The sequence below is a fragment of the Arvicanthis niloticus genome, chromosome 1, assembly GCF_011762505.2.
Source record: "Arvicanthis niloticus isolate mArvNil1 chromosome 1, mArvNil1.pat.X, whole genome shotgun sequence".
In the NCBI taxonomy this organism is placed as follows: domain Eukaryota; kingdom Metazoa; phylum Chordata; class Mammalia; order Rodentia; family Muridae; genus Arvicanthis; species Arvicanthis niloticus.
This window is the reverse complement of record NC_047658.1, coordinates 57,380,205-57,392,205: the sequence shown is the minus strand read 5'-3', so window position 1 is coordinate 57,392,205 and position 12,001 is coordinate 57,380,205. Positions and strand designations below refer to the sequence as shown.

Genomic DNA, 12,001 nt, shown 5'->3' with positions numbered 1-12,001 from the left:
GGGGAGGGGTAGCAGGGGCAAGGGGTAGGTGGGGGCACATCCTCATAGAAGCATGAGGAGGGGGGATGGGATAGGAGGTTTCTGGGTGGTAAGAGGAAGTGGGGTAAGGGGATAAAATCTGAAAAGTAAATATAATACCCAATTGAAAAAAAAGAAAAAGAAACAGGAAAATCACACCCTCATGGAAGCACAGGCAGAGGGGATGGGATAACAAGTTCCTGGGTGGTGGGGGGAATGGGGTGTGGGGATAAAGTTTAGAATGTGAATTTTATATCCAATAAAAAAGGGGAAAAAAGAGAAAAGTTGTTAGAACCAACATCTTTAATAAAATGTCAACCCTCTTTAAAAAATTATCTTGATACTAAAACTTGTTTTGAGAATTGTATATTGCAGAATACACAGCCTTGGTGTATCTACTCATCAAGCAAGCTGAGCAGACCTGATCAAACCTCTGATGTCCTATAATTCCATCTGGATGCAGTGAAGACACAGCATCAGAGGCTTATCAATTTACTCTTCTCCCCACCCCTCTTCTAATATCTCAAGGCCCTTAATCAGCTTGAAGAAGTTAATGAAGAGTCAGTGCCCCTATTCCCTGGGCTTGGGGACTAAGGTGGTTAATATTGGGCTGTCTTTCTAGGGAAAAGTAGTGGTTTTTGTTGGAACAGGGAGGATTAGCTAGGACTTATTGCATAGCCATAAACTATTGGTAGAAATCTGTATAATTATTATCAAGATGAAGTTATAACTTCTTAAATGGTACAAAATTTACTTTGATTTCAAATTTAAGGTTTTCATTGGTACAAGCTTCTTATTGATATAAAAGTGAGATGAATATTGATACTCTCATGGGCATTGTGCCTGTATAACACATTTAGGAATACAAGGCTTAGACCCAGTCCTTCTTTAACTGTTTAACTTATTTGAGATGGTTAGCCTGTGAGTTAAAGGACTATAGCAAATTCATGGCTTTGAGTTTATTGTTAGGGTGTTTTCTATATTTTATTTAGAAATAGCTCAAAGGAGTTAACAGACAACAGTCCAGATTACCTTACATAGATAGTTGGTTTTCAAAATGTCAGAAGCCCTCAGAATTGATGTTATAAACATTTCTATATTAATGTTCATTTTGATTAGAGACATGTCTTATCCTGACAGCTTCCTGTCTTGGATTCTAAAAAGAAATTGAGCATATTTGGAGTTACTCCAGTTGTGGTGAGACAGTCACTAGGCAAGAATTGCCTCTTTCTATATACAGACAAATTACTGTCCAGAAAAGGACACAATTGCAGAATAGTCGACTGATTATATCTGCCTAGACAGAGTAATCAGCCCTTAATAATTCTGCATCATTAAGGTCTGTCAGATGATACTGGGCCAGAAGGCTGAAGATCAGATCCTCCAACGTTTTGTAGTATAGGGACTGTCCAGGTGTTCAGTGGTATCTATAAATTGGCTAAGTTTTAGAAGCTATGCTTTGTGCTTCCCATAATTTCAGTTAACTCAGTCATTCTTGATTTCTGATGGGGTTGAAAACATACAGTCTCATAGCCAATCCTGGCTATTTACTTTGAGAGGAAAGATTTGAGTGGATGGTTTTCAGCTGACATTCATTCTAAAGCCAAGAAAAAAGCCAGGTTCAGAACTAAGAGTTTTAGTTAAGAGAGATGACAGAGGTTCTGGTTAGCCAACAAAATGATGGACTGGGTATTAGGACTATCTTGTACCTCACTGGTACAAATAGGCATAATTATGCTCTAATTGTATTTTGAGAGAAAAGTTTTATTTTAACAGGAAGGGTGATATGTAGGAGGAACTAAGGTGGGAGGACTACCAAGAGGAAGAGAAGGAGCAAGGAGAGGAGAAGAAGAAAGAGAGGAGAAGCTAGGTGATGTGAGAGAGAAAAAGAGAGAAAGGGGGGGGGGGCATGGAGGCAGATGTTCACGTGTCTCCACCAGTCAAAGATAGTTGATATATCTAGGTTGGGTATTGGGTTACACTTCTGATTGAGCATTACCAAACTTAGAAAGCCTTTAATTAACATTTTTAAAAAAATTTATGAAAGCAAAAAGGAAAAGGGGGCATGGGATAGGGGTTTTCTAGGGAGGGGAAATGGGGAAAGGGGATGGCATCTAAAATGTAAATAAAATATCCAAAAAAATTTAAAAAAAGAACTGTGTATCCAAGTTAGAATAAATCCTCGCAATTTTTAAAAAATAAAAGAAAATGAAATTACGTAAGTTAATGCTTATCTAATTGGAAAGAACCAAAAAAAAAAAAAATCATCTTCACTGAATCAAAGAATTCATGGCATGGGAATGAAGAAAGAATTAGCAGGTTTGACTTACAGAACATGTTAGATATGGAAGCCAATTGAGCAATACAGCTCACTGAATACTTCAAACTTCTTAGAACATATATCTAGTAATTATTATAAAGTTACAGGACCAATTTTGCCAAAATATCAAAGAATATTACACTAGGGAACTTAACTCCATTACTATTTATTTTTTTTTCAAATGCTGTCTGAGGTACTGGTGATTCAAATTGTCTGGAGCTTACATGGTCATTTAACAAATACCCAGAAGACCATTCAAATGCTTTCCAATTCTACTCTGCTAAGTTGTGCCTGGATAGTCTATATAATTATCAAAGCCTCAAATCTAAATCTACTTTTGTAAATGGCTGATCATGGAAAAACAAAATCTTCCTCCAAATATTGAAAAAAAACCATAACATTATTATTAATAAAGTGTTATTATGCACTTAAAAATTTAAATTTGAAAGGAAAGCATAAAATTTTCATAATGCACAGATATTTTGTTTCCATTCTTAATTATCAATCAGCTGTAAGAGTTACACAGCAGAACAGTTATGAAGTTATTGCAGATAGATCAGTAAAACAAAATACTATGCCTCTTCTTCAGCTATATATCCCTAAATTAAAAAAGAGAAGTCAGGATCCTCTGTGCATGAATTAGATATTTCATGGTGATTGCAAAGAAAATCGCAGAATATAGAAAATCTCCTTTAGCGATGCCTTTAAGAAATGATATAAATGCAGTGCTTGTGACTGGAATTCTGAGAGACAACATTTGACAGAATAAAGTAAGAAGGGTGAATAATAAGAGTATATCTTAGAGGGACAAATGATAAAGTTTATCACATTCAGTTTCCATGCTAAAAGTTTCAGGACATAACAAACAAATGCTGAAAAAGAACCTGCTAGTACAATTTGATGAACTGTTGAAAAAGGGAATGAATAAGAGAGTCTTAAAAGTGTTGACTAGAACAAAGCATTGCTTATTTCTATTTATATCTTTTCGTATGCAATTTCTGGGTAAGATACCATCCCATCTAAATTTCAACACCACTTAACAATTTTTGAGACCTCATTTATATCACATTATTAATATCATGTTACTCTGTTCTGTAATGTCCAACAACTTGACCTATAAACCTTATATACTAATATAGATACATCTTCCTCAACAGTTTCACAAAGAAATGTCTCCAAAGAGGTATCATCTTGATTATAAATTCAGTAATTGTTATTCCTGTCACAGTGTTCTCTTAGGAAGCTAACTTTCCTAAATGGTCCTGCTATAGTTAAATTCTGAAGTAAAGAGTTTTAGGATCTAGGAAATTCTTTACTATAATCATGAAACACTTTATGACTCACTCTTATCTTCACCATGAACATGTCACATGGACATGAAAGAATTACCGAACACTTGAGAATTATAAGTGATATTCTGGCCCCAGTCTATATTGTGGTTCTCATTTTTACTCTTTGTAAGAAAGACACAAGTGCTCTCTTTTTCCAGCTGGAACCATGGAGGCTGTTTCAGAGAAGAAAAAGAAGGTTGCTGGTATGCCAGAAACCCTTAAGAAAAAGGTTCCTGCTGTGCCAAAAACTCTTAAGAAAAAGGTTCCTGCTGTGCCAGAAACCCTTAAGAAAATCTGCTGGAGGTGGTGGTGCATGCCTTTAATCCCAGCACTTGGGAGGCAGAGGCAGGCGGGTTTCTGAGTTCGAGGCCAGCCTGGTCTACAGAGTGAGCTCCAGGACAGCCAGGGATACACAGAGAAACCCTGTCTCGAAAAGCCAAAAAAAAAAAAAAAAAAAGCTATGGAATTTCGCAGAGTTGAAGAAGAGCCTGAGGAAGACATTTGCCCTGAAGACACTTGGAAAGGCAAGAAGGAAGCTCATCTATGAGAAGGCAGAGCACTGAGACAAGAAGTACAGGCAGATGTACCGGACTGAGATTTGCATGGCCAGGATGGCAAGGAAAGCTGGCAACTTCTATGTACCTGCAGAACCAAAACTGGCATTTGTCATCAGAATCTGAGGTATCAATGGAGTAAGCCCAATGGTCCACAAGGTATTGTAGCTTCTTCGCCTTCCCTTCCACAGATCTTCAATGGTACCTTTGTTAAGCTCAACAAGCTTTAATTAACATGCTGAGGATTGTGGAACCGTACATTGCATGGAGGTACCCCAACCGGTAGTCCATCAACGAGCTCATCTACAAGCAGGGCTACGGCAAAATCAGTAAGAAGCGGATTGCCTTGACAGATAATTCCTTGACTGCTCAATCTCTTGGTAAATTTGGCATCATCTGCATGGAGGATCTAATTCATGAGATCTATACAGTTGGGAAACACTTCAAGGAAGCAAATAACTTCCTGTGGCCTTTCAAATTATCTTCCCCACGAGGTGGAATGAAGAAAAAGACAACTCACATTGTAGAAGGTGGAGATGCTGGCAACAGGGAAGACCAGATAAACAGGCTTATTAGACGGGTGAACTAAGGTGCCGCCCGTGGTATTCTTGTAATCTGGTCAGTTAATCTGGCAAATTTGACAGAAAAGAGAAAGAGAGAGAGAGAGAGAGAGAGAGAGAGAGAGATACAAGCATCACCTGTTAGAAAGTTTTAGACTTTAATCATTTCTCTACTGTACTATCAGTTTCTAATTTTATTCAAATGGAAAATGCCTCCATTCACACCACTCAATCAATATATCAGCTAGGACATCTTATCTTAAAAATGATACTTGCACTGTTTGGATCAGTTATTCAAAGGACAAAGTTCTCTTAAATTTAGCAGTTAGAATGTCAGCTTCAGTATATAGATGTCAAACCAATCTATAACTTATCCATGTTTTTGAAATTTTTTCTTTATAAATTTGTAGTGAAATGTATAGCTTTAAGTGAAATGAATAGTAACGTCCTTGTGTCTTGCTTTAATTGAAATGTTTCAGCAAAGCATTTTCTACATACGGATTAATCAATAGAGGCTGAGAAATTGTTTCGGGACTGTTTAAAGCTTGAAGAAATTTTGTATCTCTGGAGTATCTATCTGCCCTTGATGCTATGTGAGAACTTGCAGCTGCACAAACTGGTCCTAAGACAGTTCTCCTAAGAGAACTCCTAGTAAAGCTGGAGGTCTTACTTTGAGTATGCCTGGCCATGGTCAAAGACACTGAGATTTGTATTTTGACAAGAATTAAATGAAGCAAAGCTCTTTTCATTAAAAGACAAGTGTTTAATGATAGATCTTTGCCTATACTTCATGACAACCTAGAGGAATCATCTAAGTCTGAAAAAAAAAAAAAAAAAAAAAAACCAAAAAAAAAAAAAAAAAAAACAAAAACCAACCACTTACTCAAGTGTTTCTAGTTACAAAGCAACAAATGCCAGCAAATAGTCAACATCCTCAAGGCTGTGTTCAGATTGATAGGACACCTACAGATATAACAGATCTGAGGTAATTAAAGGAGTAAATATCAGCATATGGAATGCATATAAGACAGATAATAAACAGTTGAACTATGCAGAATAGAATTATACTGCAAAACTGGAAGAACTTAATGATGGCTATATTTGAAGTTGGTCTTCAATTGCAATGGCTTAAATGGTAGAGGGAGAAATCAATGAAGACAGAACAACATAATCAGTTAAATGAATAAATATAAGATAGGATCGTTTCTTAGGTGAGGGTCAGTTTGCTGACTGGCACAAACAGGTACAACTTGATGATGTCATTATAGAACAATGTTATTTATTGGCATTAATGGCTTGGAGAATACTTGAGAAACCAGGAAATAGGACTAGATCATTTACTGAAGTTAAGCAAGGTCGTGGTGAGGTTTTCACTGACTTTTGTAAAGATTAACTTCACAAGGCAAAGAGCCATAGCAAATAAAAATGTAAGAAAGGTGTTATTTAAATGTTTGGCTTTTGAAAATATAGATAAAGAATGTCAAAAATGATAAGACCATTGAATCTCAGTGTGCCTCCCTAGATACATGAATAAAAGCTCCCATGAAACTGTGTTTGGTGCATGTAACACAACCGTAATTGGTTAAGCATTGGCTAAGGGTTTTAACTTTCAGAAAATATGATTGTTTGCCTGTGGGAAGGTTGGCCATTGGGAAAAAAAAGAGTGTAGCCACTTGCTTACTAAAGGTAATACCTCATTTCAAAATAATCAAAATATACCAAAAACTATAATAGATGTGGAAAATGCTAATAAATGAACATTAGGCTAATGAATGCCGATCAATAAGCTGACCAAGGCATCTTTTCCTGTTAGAAAAGCAGATACAGGGTCTAGCTCCAGGCACAAGAATAAACAACATTAGCCAACAATATCCTTAAATTAAAATAAATATATAGTAAAGAAGTTTTAAGTGCTAAAGTAACAGTAAACACAGCTACTGAAATTCATTGGATTATAGAAAAATGGCTGAGTTAAATCCACCTGCTTATTACAAGGGAGTCTTAACAGCAGAATGGAAAGCAGGGAAGGCATTATGATGGGCTCAAGCTATCACAATTTTTTTTTTCTACTGTGGAAGAAAAACTGTGGGTTTCATCAAAACTAATTAAAATTTGACATGAGCAAGAGCTGTCTTGTGGAAGTCTTCATGGCTTGCATGGATAGAATGGTTTTAACAAGAAAAATAAACAAAGAAAGACTTTGAAGCAGATAGCTGATCCTCCTACATAAGGAGAACAAACTATGGAATACTAAAAAGAAACCTGATTGAATACATTCATAGCAAATAGGTAAGAATGCTAGCTGCTTGTTAATATCACTTAGGTAGAGGTTATTGACTGGAGGCCTTATGGCTCTGCTTCAGGATTATATTCTGACTCAAATTTGAGATGACAATGGTCCAGTTTAAAAAAAAAAACTGTGAAGTTGTCTCTGCTTCTAGACTCTTTGAATGACAAGAAGTTGGAATGTCAGAACCTCTATTAAAATTTGATAATTATTTGAGACTAATTTATTGGTAAATACTTTTAACCCAATTGAAGCAGCAAATTAAAATTTCAAGTCGATACTCCCAGTTCTCCATCCCCCACTGCTTCTGTTTCCAGCTTCTGGCTATTATAAATAAGACTGCTACAAACATAGTGGAGCATGTGTCCTTGTTGTATGCTGGAACGTCTTTTAGATATATGCGCAGGAATGGTATAGCTGGGTTCTCAGGTAGTTCTATGTCCAATTTTCTGAGGAACTGCCAGATCGTTTTCCAAAGTGGTTTTACCAGCTTGCAATCCCATCGGCAATGGGAACAAGTGTTCCTCCTTCTCCACATCCTCACAAGGATCTGCTGTCACTTGATTTTTTGACCTTAGCCATTTTGATTGGAGTGAGGTAGAATCACATGGACATTTTGATTTGCATTCAACTAATGACCAAAGATGTTGAATATTTCTTTAGGTGCTTCTCAGCCATTCGAGATTTCTCAGTTGAGAACTCTCTCTCTACCCCATTTTAAAAATAGGACTACTTGGCTCTCTGGAATCTAACTTCTTGGGTTCCTTGTATAGTTTGAATATTAGTCAATCATCAGATGTAGGGTTGGTAAAGAACTTTTTCCAACCTGTAGGTTGCTGATTTGTCCAGTTAACAGTGTCCTTTGACTTACAGAAACATTTTATGAGGTCCCATTTTTCAATTGTTGATCTTAGAGCCTGAGCCATTGGTGTTCTGTTCAGGACATTTTCCCCTGTGGTGATGTATTCGAGGCTTTTCCCCACTTTCTCTTCTATTAGACTTAATGTATCTTGTTTTATATGGAGGTCCTTAATCCATTTGGACTTAACCTACTAGAAAGTCCCAAATGCCAGTGAAGCATGAAGTTCCTAGGATCCAACAGGGATGATGTTAGCCAAAATACCCAACAATGGGGATATAAGCTGTAGAGACCACCCTCAGTAGAAAGGCAATGTCTCCAGTTGAGGAATGGAGCCACCCAAAAATTTTTAACCCAGAATGGCTCCTGTCTAAAAAAAAAAAAATGGAGGAACAAAAATGGAGTAGAGACTGAAGGAATGGCCATTCAGAGACCATACTACCTAGTGATCCATTCCATCTACAGCAACCAAATCCCACTATTTGTTGATGCCAAGAAGCAGTTGCTGACAGGAGCCTGGTATGGCTGTCCCTGACAGGCTTTGCCAGCATCTGACTAATACAGGTGCAGGTATTCACAGCTAACTATTGGACCTAGCCCAGGGACTCCAATGGAAGAGCTAAGAGAAGGACTGAAGGAGCTGAAGGGCATTGCAACCAAATAGGAAGAACAATCAACTAACTGGACTACCCAGAGTTCCCAGGGACTAAATTTCCAACCAAAGAGTGTGCATAAAGGGATCTTGGCTCCAGCTATATATGTAGTAAAGAATGGCCTTATCTGACATCAATAGGAGGGGAGGCCCTTGATCCTGAGGAGGCTTGATGCCCCAGCAGAGGAGGATGCTAGAGTGAAGAGGCTGGTGTAGGTAAGAGGGTGGAGGAGTACCCTCATAAAGGCAAAAGAGAGAGACGAGGGTTTTTTTGGAGGAGAAATTGAAAATTGGGTATCACTTGAAATGTAAATGAATAAAATAATTAATAATAAAAGAAAATTAAACATTAATACTGACAAATTTAATTTATCCTTTAATTATATCAAAGTCATACCTTTATGACTTGCATGCTGTTACCTTATCTGTTATTAAACGGACCTGTGTAATGGCACCCTAATAATTATAACATCACTTGTGCATGCTGTTCACTTTATACTTGTGCCAATGCTAGTATGTCTTTAGATGTTAGTTTTGAAAGTTTATATATTCTCAAAACAAGACCAAATATGTGGATATTCATGAGGTTGTCCAGACCATTGCAAGACTCTTTTGTAATGATGCTAGCACAGAAGATTGCTTAAAAAATATTAAAAAGAATTTTATGGACAATGAAATTGATAATTGCTGTGGTCCTGGGAATCCTCACAGTAACTGATAACTGCTACCACTTCTAGAATTGCTCTTTATAATGAGGTTCAAATTGCTGAATTTGTTGAAGACTAGCATATAGATTCTCACCAACTTTGGACTTAACAAAGTAAGATACATAGGGAAATAGTTGTTAATAAAGTGGAATGGAGACAAGCTGTAACACTCATTGGGAATAGATTCAATGACAGCAAATATGATTATGATATGTTAAAATGCATTTGTTGGGTTATACTAATTCTTTTCAGATGATATATGATTTGGAGCAAGAAATTACATAAATATTTTCAAAGGAACTGCCTAACGTTATTGGTAGAAATATTATAGAGCATCTTGCAGATGCTGTAGCTTCATTTAATCCAATAATTCATTTTGCTAAATTTATTTTGCTAAATTCCTTGCTCTTGTTATTTTTATAATTTTCTTTGTCATGATGATATTACTGGCTTTGTTATATTTGCATAACAAATACAGTGAGGTGTAAAGAAAATCTTCATGTCTGGCTTTAAATGAAATGTAAACTAAATCCGTTATTTCTGACTTTAAGTGGGATAAATAGTGAAGCATTTGTGCCTGGCTTTGAGTGAAGTGTTTTAACAGTCTTTGCTTTGTTCAGATCAATCAGTAGAGGTTGAGAAATTGGTATGAGACTTTTTGTACCTTGTAGAAATATTGTTTTTCCAGAGAATCTGTACTTGATGCTAAGGGACTACTTGAAGTTGCACTAACCTTGGTCCTAAGACACTCCTGTCTAACGTGGAGTTCTTACTTTTGATTATGGCTAACCATGGTAAAGGGAGTGAGATTTATGTTTTATCAAGTATTAAACCAAGTAGAGCTATTTCATTAAAAAGAGAAGCATTTAGTCATAGATCTTTGCCTCCACCTTGTGACTACATAGAGGAACTGTTGCCTGGTATCACTCATTTCCAAGAATGCTTGAAGCCCTCTGCTCCTTTGGAAAAAAAAAGGCTTAGCATCTTGATGAGCTTATCTCTCTACTGTGGCACTCAAGTACTGATTGATAAGCTGTCAGAGATCTGAGTAAATGCAAGCTGTTGGTATTGTTATTTCTATAGCCCATCAATGGCCTCATTTTTTTTTGTAAACATTCATCCTTCCTTAGTTTTCTCTTAGCTTTAATAAAGATCTGACTTCAAATTGCTGGGAAGAAAATGGAAAGTAGGACTTCCAGGCAGAAATAGGGACTCTGGGAGATGAAAGTAGAGGTGAGAGATTTCTGAATATTCAAGAGGTGGCTTGAATATTCAGAGTGGTACAAAAAGGTAGACCTGGCCTGATGGTGGCATGTAGGCTAGAATTAGTCTGGTTAGTGTAGTTGGGAGGTAGTACAAGTTGAAAGGTCTAAGCTTTAAATATTAAAAAGATCATAATATTAATCTGCATTTAATATGTTGAGTTATATTTCCTGTATAAAAGAAGACTTCTAAACAAGCAATAAAAGAACATGTCTTGCAAGGGTGTTAAATATGAGGATAGATGTGATCAGTCTGATTACTGTGGAGGCAGAAAGTGTGTAATAACTTTTCATCTTTCATTGAGGCAAAGGCTGCATGATTTGCAAGTGTATCATGCAATACATATCTGATGTTCTGGTTTATTCATACTGTAGGAGATATTTGTTTATCTACAGCAGAACTTCCACATATATCAATATCTGGAATACCATATATGATGCACAGATGCTACTGAGGAAACTAGGAATCATGAATTCTATGATTGAGCCACAGTTCACCAGTCAGATTGAAGTTACATCACAGACGCATTAAAGAAAGGGTTGATCCAGCAGGCACCTTGAGACTGGTATGGAATTTCAATGGCTTTCTTGAGCCCTTTCGTGAGCAAGAACTTTATAAAGTAGGAAAGGTTTGGTTGATCTCATTAACTTAGACAAGCATGGAAAGGGAGTTCTTAAAGTGAGAAAGGAGACTAGAGGAGATAGTATGTATACAAAACAGAGAGAGGGGTCTGTGTGGGTGATTCAAAGACTAATGTGGGTAAAAAAGAAAAGAAACTTGTGGGAATATTTCTGTTGAGCTGGTGTTCCTAAGGAAAACACTGATAGAAAGCCCAATTGTGTGTTTATGTCTGTGACTGAAAAACAAAACAACAGTAACAAACTAGCCCAACACAGGTATAAATGACCAAGCTTTCCCCAAAATTAGGTAACTATCACCCCAGTATAAAAAGACTATATTCTTCTCTACAAAATTTCTCCTAGGTGTGTAAATACTTTATTCAGCCCACTGGGTAGTGAATGAGGAGACAATAACCAAACCCAATAACAATAACACAGTGCTATCCCAGAGCCACTAAAATCTAGGGGTGAGCAGGTACTTTAAGGTACAGCATGGCTACAATCATCACTGGTGCTCAGGAGATCTGCATTGATTAAATCATGCTCATTGAGTGGATCAGCGGTGGAGAAATGTATGAAGGATCTATGAGAGAAATTAAAGATATGCAAATGCAATGTCTCAGGGAAAAAGACTGATGATCACAGAGAACTATTTAATTTAGCTTTATTAATGCTTTATAACAAAACTTGATCTTTAGAGGAAGCAATTGATAATGCACAGAATCCCTCCATGCTATTCAATTTTAGTGTCTTCTTAGCTGTGAATTTCTGGGATCACCTGATTTTTGTTGAAAAATGATTGCAACAGACTTTCACAGTGACAATGGAAT

General features: G+C 36.7%; 1 pseudogene; it reads left to right on the top strand.

Moving 5' to 3' along the window:
- The first annotated feature begins 3,835 nt into the window (after window positions 1–3,835).
- On the top strand, window positions 3,836–4,812 carry LOC117724488 (large ribosomal subunit protein uL30-like; annotated as a pseudogene).
- Window positions 4,813–12,001: the final 7,189 nt, after the last annotated feature.